Source organism: Trichechus manatus, unplaced genomic scaffold, assembly GCF_000243295.1.
Source record: "Trichechus manatus latirostris isolate Lorelei unplaced genomic scaffold, TriManLat1.0 scaffold00196, whole genome shotgun sequence".
In the NCBI taxonomy this organism is placed as follows: domain Eukaryota; kingdom Metazoa; phylum Chordata; class Mammalia; order Sirenia; family Trichechidae; genus Trichechus; species Trichechus manatus.
In genome coordinates this window covers 4,129,720-4,142,284 of record NW_004444132.1, presented here as the reverse complement: position 1 = coordinate 4,142,284, position 12,565 = coordinate 4,129,720, and the positions used below count along the sequence as shown (strand labels likewise).

Below are 12,565 nucleotides of genomic sequence, written 5' to 3'. Positions count from 1 at the left end.
GTGACTAGGATAGTGAGTTTGGAGGAGAAATGAGAACTTAATTTGAAAGATGGGCTGTCAGATTGTGTTGAACTTTTACTGCCGAGTTTTTAGACCATATGATTGATAATCTCTCACTGAAGTAAGATATAAAATAAATATTGTCATTTTAGGACTGCAGAATTACTGATGAGCATGAGAATTCTCTAAATACTGATATTGGTTCATTTGTCCTTTGTGAGAAGAAGTGGCCACTCACTGAGAGCCCCCTAAGATCCATCACTTTGAAAGAAAGAGAGCTTATTCTATGTAGGAAGAAAAAAGTAGATTCACAGAATTTTGAAGTTCTCATCCCAAAATATATATGTTACCTTGAGATTCTTAAAGACATTTAAACTATTTTCCAAAACTGTGTTCATCTAATTCTTTCACATATTCTCTGCCATGGCTGTTGTTCATAGGGTAATAGAAGTCATATAGCTTTAAAGGTTAAAGTTTGATTAAAACTTATTTTTAATTCAAAAAGAAATTAGATTTAGAGGCATTAGCTTAATAAGTTTTCATGTGTGCAGACACTGTTCACACATGAGACAAATCTTTTCCAATCTCCATTAAACCTTTTATAAGCCTTCTTATTTCTGAAACATCCCTAGTTTTAATTTCACTTAGGTAGATTGCTACATTTCATTATATTCAGAACAAGTGGTGATTTTTTTGTGTCCTTGTATTTTAGATTTTTTTTTTAATTATTACATGTTCACCTGAGAAATTAGTGGGAGATTAGGATGACATGTTATCAATTTATTCCCCAAATACAATTTACTTTTGTTAGAAAGAAGAATTATAAACCACACAGTTAAAAATGATTAACAATGAGCTATTTGCGTTCATTTTTTTACTGGACCCATCAACATGACTCCTTGATAGCAAAGTTGAGGAAAAGGGCTAGAATGACTAATGGGAATTCTGGTACCATGACCAACCCTAAAAGAAAACTAATGACTTTTTCAAGTCAATAACATTAAGCATAGTTTTCTTCCCCACCACTCTTTCTTGAAACTTCAACCATTGAGTTTGGAAGATCTTTATAATGCTTGATATGGTAATTACAACACTTATTAAAATGATCTACTGTCATGATGATTACCTTATTAATCAGTTATAAGATGAGATTTTGCATTTTTGTGGTCATTGTAGACAAAGGATACTTGCTTATCATGGTTATTTATTCCTGGAACACACAGGCAATCTAAGTCCCATATAGTGTTAGGGATTCTAATAAAAGAACTTAGTCAAAAATCCTACAGTGACCCCGAGAGTATGGCCCTCAGACACCCTTTTAACTCAGTGGTGAAGTCATTTCCAAGGTTCACCGTTCAGCCGGAGAGTGGACAGCCCCATAAAACCAAATGGGACTGATGAGGCACAGCAGTCCAGGGACAAGGGCCAGAAGGCAGAAGGGTACAGGAAAGCTGGTGATAGGGACCCCAAGGTTGAATAAGGATAGTGTTGATGTGTTGTGAGGTTGTTAACCATTGTCATAGGGCAACATGTGTACTAACTGTTAAATGAGAAACTGTTTCGTTCTGTAAGCCTTCATCTAAAGTGAGAATAGCAGCACAATTGGAAGAGCGTAGTCGATGTCACTGAACTGTGCATGTAGAAATTTTTGAAATGGTGTATCTTTGGCTATGTATATTTTCACCAGAGGAAAAAAAAAGAAAAAAGGTCAAGAAGGGACAGGGTTGACATGTGGGGTTGTTAACCAATGTCCTAGAACAATATGTGTACTGCTGTTTCATGAAAAGCTATTCTGTAAGCCTTCACCTGAAGTACAATAAAAAAAAAAAAAAATCCTACAATGAAAAACCCCTACAGTGAGCATATAGACTCCTACAAATCAAAGGCCATATCAACGTGATGTTGATTCCTGTAATCTAAGATATGAACACGTAACGATATATATTACATTTCGGTAAGCCCACCTAATTTCTTCTTCCCAAAGTCTTAAATAAGTGTATTTAGCCTCTGGAGCCATGGTGGCAGAAGGTTAAGAGCTATGGCTGCCATACAAAAGGTCAGCAGTTCGAATCTACCAGCTGCTCCTTGGAAACCCTACGAGGCAGTTCTACTGTGTCCTATAGGGTCGCTATGAGTTGACATCGACTTGACCACAATGAGTTTGGTGTTTTTTGTTTTTGTTGTTTTTAGAATATACTTCCAAGGGGGCAGAAGTCTCACCTTCCATGTGGGAGACCCAGGTTCAATTTCTGGCCCATGCACCTCATGCACAGTCACCACCCATCTGTCAGTGGAGGCTTGTGTGTTGCTATGGTGCTAAGCAGATTTCAGTGGAGCTTCCAGACTAAGATAGACTAGAATGAAAGGCCTGGTGATTTACTTCCAAAATCAACCGAGGAAAGCCCTATGGATCACAACAGTCTCATCACAACCAATCATGGAGATGGTGCAGGACTGGGCAGCATTTAGTTTAGTTATACATTGGGTTGCCATGAGACAAGGACTAACAGCAACTGACAACAAAAACAGTATAGTTCTACTGATAAGCCAATCACTGTTTTTGAACGTGTCTATCCTGTTTCTGTGCAACATTTGTTAGTGTGTTTGTCTAATGAATGTATTGGCTTTCCTATAATTCTACCGCACAAACATTTCTGTCTTCTCTTTCCTGTGACCATTTTGAATAGTTGAACACAGGCAATCTGATTTTTTCCCTCAGATTCATTATTTCTGCTGTTTCATTATTCTTTAGGTGAGGTATTTTCCAAACATCTTACCTTCCTGAGGACTTTCTTAACATGTTTAATTTTGTCAATATTTCCCTAAAACTTTACTAGAAATAGATGTGAGCGGACCCACACAATGTATATATGAAGTATTAGCTCTTATAATCAATACATTTATATTCTTACTAATAAAGTCTGTGCTTTTTTATTTAAAAAATAAAGCAACACTATTTTACTTTGTTGACTTATATATTAACTTCAAACAATAAAAAAAATCGACATTCTATTAACATAGTTTTTGTAGTTGATTATATTGTAAATCCAAAGGCAGAATCTTGTACGTATACCTGTTAAATTTCATCCTATTTTCAGTTGTGCATATTTTGATTTTAAAATACATATTTATTGTAGAATTTCATTTTCTACCTATACATTCCAGTTTTTGTATTTTTCTATTTAAAGAATGCTTCCTATGTTTTACCTAATTATTTGTTAAAAATATTGTCTCTTGCAAGACAGAGATCAGACCTCTGTGGTACGCTATACTTGCAGCACACCTCCAAATTTTAGGCTTTGATCATGACCTGTAGTAGACACTTTCTAGATATTTACCAAACTAATTTTTATTCACTTGATTCACAATTAAGCTATATTTCCCAATCTCTGTTAATCAAGGTAGGGCCATATAACTAAGTCAGTTTTGGTCAATAGATTTGAGGAGTGATGCATGTCACATCCATAATGAGTGCCTAAACACATCCACACAATTCTTCATACAGCGTTTTCATTTATCCATCTCTGCATGCAGACCCCAGTAAAAGTGTCTGAGGAACCAGAGGTTGTAGGAGCCACAATACAGAAAAATTTTTAATCTCTGAGTCTCCATTTGGAGGAGACCCTTTAGAGTATGAACAATTGGATTGGAATTTTCATGAGAGGATTTTTTATTTTCCCTAAGCCACTGAATTTTGGGGGATGTTTGTTATCGTAATTGCTTTCTTCTTGGTTACTATTTCCATCTAGTCACCATTTCTACAATGTATTTATGAAATTATGGAACATCTCCAATAATAAATGGCTAATTTTGTTCTCTTTAGTACATCTGAATGATCCAACTGAAGTACGCACACTTTTAACATTAACAGTCTTGTGAAAGAAAAGAAACCCATTTATTAATTACATGCACAAAATGGGGAAAAAATAGGAAATTTCTAAGTTTTCATATTTCAGTTTTCTCACACCTGTCCTCAATGCAAGAATTTTATTTGTTTATTTATTTCTCCACTTTTCCTTGTATCAACTCTCACTCTGTATTTTTTTTTTCTATCTCCTCATTTTCTCTCTCTTGCGTTTTTTTTTTTTTTTTTTTTTTTCCTGGTTTTTGGTTTTGTCTCTTTTTGTTCTTGTTTTTTCTTTCTTTGTTCTGTTTCCTTCTCTCTCTTATGAATTTTGAAGTTTCCACTAAGATACGGCCAAATGTAGATTTCTTTTTAACTTGCTCTGCTTTTTTTTTTTTTTTTTTCCTGGATCTACATATTAGTACTGGTTTCTGATGTTACAAATATCATTTGAGTTTTTTGCACTACCAAGGTTCGTATTATAGTTTTATATTTTATGAATTCATTTATATATTTAAATGTATCTAGCTTACTATTGGTAAGCCAGCTCTTGGAATGAAGAATGAATTTGTTATGCATTATGCTGTTCTAAAATCTGTGGTAACAAATTTACCTTTTCTGTTCTTTTCTTTTCAAATGGATCTGAATTATTATTAGAGAGTTCAGAATGCAGTGGAGGGAGAAAATGTCTCCATTTAGCCTCATCTTCAATTATGCAAAAAATACCAGAACTCTTATTATGTTTTTTGTCATAATATAGGATTGTCTTTTTACAATCTGTATGATACCAATGTAGCATCCTTTTGGAAATCAGAAAGCTAAGCTTCATCCAACTATTTCGTTTTTTGTCTGAGCTAAGGCCAACGGTCACTATGAAATAAGAAATTGGAAGAAATATTTTTCTAAGGTCCTAACTATCATTAGCCTTCTGTTGCAGCCAGTCATTTTTGATAAAAATATGTAGTTTTAATGTGGCATACTAGTGAAACCATCAAATTAGTAGAAAAGAAATATTCTCAAAAACTTGTTTTATAATTTTTCTGCCAGAAGTACTTACTTTAACTTTGTCATAATGATTTGTCAAATTAAAGGGACAATGCTATATACTAGTGTTCTTAGGATAAATAGCCAAAATTACTGGAATGTTAAACTAAGACATGAGAAATTACTCAGACCAAATTTTCTGTTTCTTTATTTGAGTCAAAAGTGAAAATACTTATTAAAATTTCAAAAATTCATATTTATTTTATATATCATTAGAAAATTATTTCTTTTTCAATCATTTTTATATTTTATTCATTCTTCACACAAATGTCTCATCAATTCCATTTAAATATAAAAGACATAAATAAAAACTTAAAAACATTGCTAAATAAATGCATTAAGACTGTTTGAAAAACTACAGCAGTATCTGAACTTAGCATTCTTATAAACTTTTCATCATAATTGCACTAATATGTGTCTAGTACTCATTCCATCATTTTACCTATCATATTTTTGATAAGGGATAGTAGGCTCAAGTTTAAAAAACTAGCTGAAGTTTAAAAAAAAAAAAAAAAACCATTTCACCTACTTTAATGAAACTTCTGTTTCAGTTTATTTTAAATCACATAAAACCCTATATACCCTACATAAAGTTTTACTGCTCATTGAAGACAATGCACACATTGTTTTATCTCTATCTGTAGATAGAATTGTAGCTAATTATAAGGCTATGGATAGATCTTTTTTTTACAACAGCAGTGCAGCATAAGATTCTGTGAGCAATGCTATCATTTTACAGGGAAGTAAATGACTAGGTGTGTTACCATAACTGTGCAATACTAAAATCAGATAATCTATGCTGACCATCATGGCACTTTTCTCTAATCTCATTTCTGATTCATCAAACAAGAATATTTCTGACAGACTTATTTGACTGGGTTTAAAAAAAAGAAATCATTCCTGTTGCTTTAAGGCATATTGTGGACTACACAATATGTAACGGTTTTTATTTTAGATTAAAAAAAATCTCAACAGATTAGTATAATTTTGTTATATGGTGTCAACCCTCTAGCCTGTTCCTGTGTTTGTTTCCTTTTTACTGTGTATCTAGCTTGGTCAACATGGCGGAATTGATTCTAATCACTACAGTTATCGTTCCCTAATAGTTCTAATGATGCCCCGGCACTTTTCACGGTTATTCTGTCTCCTACACATATTTATCCCTGCTTGTAAATCAATAGCAACAGTTTCATAAGATTCTCTTATTTTCCCATCAATTTCATTCTTTGATGTTTCTTGGGTGATTCTATCATATCTCAGTATATTCCTTGAAAAAAATTTCTTTTCCCTATTAAATAATGGCAATTATTGTGATGATTGTCATCAAGAGAGAGTACTTAGCTGAACAAATACTAAAAAGTACTTAGATTCAAAAGTGTTCATGTTTACTATAAAACTGGAGATCCTGATAATAACATTCCTTATCTTAAAATCATGTACCTTAAATATAATTGTTGAAGGCTATATTTAATATGGGAAACCAACCCTTATAAGAATAGATTATAAAATGCCAATGTTTTGGATGATGATACATGATTCACAAGTTATTGAGAGAATACTTTTACATAATGAAAATACTTTTAAACTCTCTAAGATATTGAACATTGTGTTAGGCTGGGTTCTCTAGAAAAGAAAAAGCAGTGAAGCATCTATATATATATACATATATATATAGAGAGAGAAGGAGATAGAAAGAGAGAGAGCAAGGAAATGGCTCATGTGGTTGTAGAAGCTAGAAAGTCCCAAATCCATGGGTCAGGCTGGAGGCTTCTCCCAACTCACGTAGCGGCAGCGGCTGCTGAATGCAAAGTTCAGACTATGGAGGCTGACGAACCCCAAGATTGGCAGGCAAGCTGCTAGCTCAAGTCCCAAGAACCAGAGGTCAGATGAATAGGAGCCAGCTGCAGGATCCACAGCAAGCAAAAGTCAGCAAGCCATGCTAGAAAGTATACCTATATTGGGTGCAGACCACACCCCCAAGGAAACCCCTTTTCAACTGATTGGCTACTCACAGCAGATCCCATCATGGAGGTGTTCACATTATATCAGATCTCATCATGGAGGTGATTCCATCATTACATAACTGCCAAAGTACAACATAACGGACAAACCACTGAGAAAAATGGCCCAGCCAAGTTGACGTGCAACCTTAACCATCACAGTCCACCCTTTGTCAACTTGGAAACTGTACACACCTCAATCCATGCATAATCTCTGAATAAAGACAAATAAAGTTTTACTTGCACCTAACATGATACAAATAACACATGTACAACTGAAAACGTACTAGCCCTGTATACATCTTATATTTTATAGGTGAAGAAAACAAAAATATTTGATGCACACATACAAGGAAGAAATACTGATAACAGTTAGTCCTTGTTTCTGCAACTGGTCACGTGGTCATAACTGGTATTTAGAACTACCTTCTTCCACCACCCATTCCGTATTCCCTTTGCCCTCATCAAGCACCTCAGCTGGTTGTGGTTCTTTGCCTGGTATGGTGACCCAAACCTTCATTCCTGAAGGGTTTTGGCCATTAGTAGTCATGTTGGAATTGAGTGGCTGTAGGAAACCCTGGTGGTGTAGTGGTTAAGAGCTATGTTTCCTAACCAAAAGGTTGGCAGTTTGAATCCACCAGGCACTCCTTGGAAATGCTATGGGGCAGTTTCACTCTGTCCTGTAGGGTCACTATGAGTTGGAATTGACTTGACAGCAACAGGTTTTTGGTCAGTTTTCTATTGGCTTTAATCACAGGGCATGGTAGTACTAAGAAACACCCTAAGAGATTTCCTGCATTCCAGATATACTCTTCTTTACCTCCATTATGTAATATCAATCTGATTTCCTCTTGGAAATCAGGATCAATCACACCAGCCAATACAGTAAGTCCTTTCTTTGCCTGTTGATCTGGAGGCATAAGGAGTCCAAAGTGGCCAGGTGGCATTCTTAACTTCCATTTCAGTGGAATAAGTGATGTGTCTCCAGGTTTGAGCATTCATCCTTTTGGAACTAAGACCTCTATACTGGTAGAGCAAAGGGTATGGGGATAGGAAGCAAAAATTTTGTGAGTGGGTCACTTGGGGTAATAGTGAGTAGTACCACTCCCATTTCCACCTCTTGATTCCTGAACCTATGAATCCTGGCTATGGGAGAAACAGCATCATATATTGGACACTGGTTTAGAGTTTATTCAGCCTATTGGAGAACATTGCCCCAACCTTGCAAGGTATTGCCATTTAGCTGGTGCTGTAATTGCGTCTTTAGAAGGCCATTCCATCATTCTATCAAGCCAGCTGCTTCAAGATGATAGGGAACATGGTAAGACCATCGAATTCCATGAGCATGGGCCCACTGCTGTACTTCATTTGCTGTGAAGTGAGTCCCTTGATCCCAAGTGATGCTGTGTGGGATACCATGATGGTGTATAAAGCATTCTGTAAGTCCACAGATGGTAGTTTTGGCAGAAGCATTGTGTGCAGGGAAGGCAAATCCATATCCAGAGTACGTGTCTATTTCAGTAAGAATAAAACACTGCTCTTTCCGTGATAAAATTGTCTGTCGTAACCAATCTGCCACCAGGTTGCTGGCTGATCACCTTGAGGAATGATGCCATATTGGAGACTCAGTGTTGGTCTCTGCTGCTGGCAGATTGGACACTCAGCAGTGGCTGTAGCCAAGTTGGCCTTGGTGATTGGAAGTCCATGTTACTGAGCCCATGCATAACCTCCATCCCTTCCACTATGGCCACTTTGTTCAGGAGCCCATTGGGCAATGACAGAAGTGGCTGGGGAAAGAGGATCATTGTTTTCCACAAAACACATCATCTTATCCACTTGATTGTTGAAATCCTCCATTGCCTAGGTCACCCTTTGGTGAACATTCACATGAGATACAAATACCTTCACTTGTTTGGTCCATTCAGAGAGGTCTATTTACATACCTCATCTCCTTAAAAAAAAAAAAGAAAAGCCAACGAGCCTTGCCAGTAAGTCCTCCTATATTGGATGCAGGCTACACCTGCAAGGAAACTTCCTTTCAACTGATTGGCTACTCACAGCAGATCCCACCATGGAGGTGATCACTCTCTCTATCAGATCTCATCATGGAGGTGATTCTGTCATTACACAACTGCCAAACTACATCATAACTGACAAACCACTGAGAATCATGGTCCAGTCAAATTGACACACAAGCTTAACCATCACAAACATCTTGGAAACTCTACTATACTTAATTTCTCCAACTTTTTAAGACTATTCTGCTATTCTTCTCTTTATATTATGATGCATCTTATATAATCTGATGTTATCTAAGTTTCATTGGCAGTGTAAAGTAGTTGCAAAAAGTATAAGCTTTGGAAGTAGATAGTATGTTTTAAAATTCTGGATCTGCCAATTAGAAGCTGTTTGTTCTTAAAGTGTTTTAAATCTCTGAGCATCAGTTTTTTGTATAATAGATGGGAATAATGATTCCTACATTTCAGGGTCATGTTACAATTAAAAAGAAATTGCAAACAAAGTCTTGACCAATGTGTGGGATACAATAAGTGCTATATAAATGTTATAAATGTTATACTACAGTATTAAAGTAGTTAGAATTATCTCTCTGGGTGGATTATATATTTTTAAAAAAGCCTCCCATGCTTATTGCTGCTTCCTCTACTATTATACTATTACTACTACAGCTACTTACTACTTCTTCCATAATATATTTAATGAGCAGCAACTGCATTACACATGATGTGCTTGGTGCTTTACATAAATTTTTCAACTCAAGGGCAAATTATTTCACTTATCATAAGGCATTCTAGCTTAATCTTTCCTGAAAAGGAGTAACTAAAAGTAGAAAACACATTTTCCTTTTATGAATGCAGTGTTCTTAGAAATTAAATAGCTCAGAAAGTCATTATAGAAAATGCTGCTTTTTTTGAAAAATCTTCTTTATAGTATATGTTTTTTGTAGTATGTATATTTTTGTTTCCTGGAATTTAGTCTTTATAAATAAATAAATAGTTATACATACAGTTTTATATATATAGTTATATTTATGTATATAGTCATAAAGACTAAATGTCCCAAAATAGAATATATAAGTTGTCATTAAATTAAAATTAGCCTTGATAATAGAATGCTCAAAAAAAATCATAATTTTCTGATTTTTCCCTTTGTGTGGATTTTAATTTGATTAAAAAATTCATTATTTCCTTTTGGTAGGCATGGTTTCTGGATAACTTTCTATAGCTATTTGTAGGTCTCAGATCCTTAAGATGGTATCCACAGATTGAAGGGAATATGTAATCTATTTATTACTTCCTCAACTGTTTTCCTGACTTTTGATTGTCAGCTACAGACTGAAACAAACTCATAATCTTTTTTTTTGCAACAGCATTTTAATTCCTATTCAAAATACATAATGGAAGTCAATGAACTGTTTGAACTTGTCTGGCCTTTTATGATTTTTATTTTTTTAAATCACCATTTTATTTCCTGATCTGAGTATAAAATGAAATATTAATATAAGAAGAGTTAAACATTGTAGATATAAGTCTACATTAATTCTTTACCACTTTCATGGGCTCAATAAAATCAGTTTATCAAACATATCCAGCAATAAGATGTAGTACAGATGGAAGGCTTTAAGCTCTTCACACTTTAATGAAAAGTATTTTCAGCAGATTGAAATTTTAAATTAATTTAAGGATTTAAAAGTATTCCTTGAGGACTCAAGAATAGTTTTTCTATTCCCTAGTTAAATTGGAATATTATTATCTTGGGACTATTAAGCCGTAATTGTTTTTAAAAGAGGATGCTTTTCATGGTTGTTCAATAAATGTGAAAACTATTGCAATACTGATGGAAACTAGAAGAATTAAACACAATAATTAAAACTTGAAATGTAAGTAAAGTGCCCATGAAAACAGTACAATTTGAAGCTGAGTGAATGCAGATTTTCTCTCCACTGGTTTTAAATAGAATATGTATTATTTTTATTTAACAGATACACTGAAGTTTATTCTGAAATGCAGGGAGTGTAATTTAATACACAGCAGAGAAAAGAAGAGTGTATATCTTATATCAAACATTGATATTGCAATCATTACAGAATACATAAAATAAGTAGGGAAGTATTATGTTGTAATCGAAAACGAGCAATATGTTCCTTGTTGTGTCTGCATCTAATAGCTAAATGACTCTGGGCAAGTCATGTAATGTTTCTAAACCCAGTTCTTCTAGTCTAAAAACTGGAATAATAGTAATGACCTTGCAAAGTTGTTGCGAGACTAGATATAAAGACAGTGAGAGAGAGAGAACACAAGTGAGAGACTCCCACCTGATTGCAATCCTAGGTTGAATAAAGCATCTTTATCCGTTTGCCATTTCTTTATCTGAGTCTTCAGTTTTATTGTGGTTTTCTGGGTTATTATGAACTGATTACTTCATCAGACCTAAGTGCAAATCTTGAAACGCTGCTTCCTAGAAAAGTCCCAAAGGACCAGTTAACCTAGTTGAATGAGAAGTCTTTAGCATTAGCTCTTATGCAAAGGACTGATCCCAAGATGTGTTTTCAAAAGGCCCAACTTGAGTGCCTGAAAGCTGTAAAAAAAAAAACGCAAAAATAAATCAAGTGAATTAACTGAAATTGCTTATCAAAAGCCTACTGGTGATTAAATTATATGTATATATATATTTGTATGTATATGGAGCAACATTAAAAATAATTTTTGAATGAACATTTATTATGGAATACTCAGCCAAAGAAAAATGGAAAAGTCTTCTGGATGAACTTGAGCTGGAACTTCTGAATTCTGAATCTGGCATTGCTGCTGTGTCAAGAGGTTCTCTTTCAGTTAAATTCCAGCTCTATTAGCAGAATATAATTTTGCTATCTAGGTTACAGTATATTAAAATGGAAATGGAAAAATGAGAAATATCTGGAGAAATTTCTTGCATACACCTTTGAGATACTGTGTGCTAGGCAATTAATTGTTAAATTACTTATTCCAAAGAAAGTTCAAAAGATTTGTTCTGCACCTTGTCTTATTGGCTAAAGAGCAACATAATGCATCTAGGTGAGTCTAATCAAGATAACCATTTGATAAATATACTCTAAGACTAAATTGGAGTCTGGGTGGTGCAAATGCTTTATGTGCTCAGCTGCTAACCAAAAGGTTGGAGGTTTGAATCTATTCAAAGATACCTCAGAAGAAAGGCCTGGTCTACTTCAAAAAATCAGCCAATTGAAAAGCCTATGGAGCACATTTCTACCTTGACACACATGGGATCATCATAAGTCAGAATATACTCAATGGCAACTGGTTTTTTGTTTTTTTTAAAGACTAAATGAATGGAAGTCTTACTGTTTAGGAACCTGTTTTCTTGCTATTGTTACAGTATGTTTACAGTATTTTTATAATAAACAATAAGTGATAAGGTACTAAAATATCATTTCCAGAGGTTATATGCAGGAGCCATCAGGGGGTACCCAAAGAAGGGTGTGCAATTTTATTCTTTCCTGAGCTCCAGATATACTGTGAATTTCTTTTGGGGCACATTAAATCATTCTGTTGTTCATCAGCTCAACGGACATTTATTAGTAGCTCTACGTATGCTTGTGAGCCCTGATGGCACAGTGGTTAAGAGCTTGCCTGCTAACCAAAAGATCAGCAGTTCAAAT

General features: G+C 34.7%; 1 protein-coding gene across 1 annotated transcript in view; it reads left to right on the top strand.

Annotated features, from left to right (window-relative positions):
* The window catches only part of MDGA2 (MAM domain containing glycosylphosphatidylinositol anchor 2), a 560,321-nt gene that overhangs the window by 112,912 nt on the left and 434,844 nt on the right, over window positions 1-12,565 (top strand). The gene's annotated exons all lie outside the window — the stretch shown is intronic.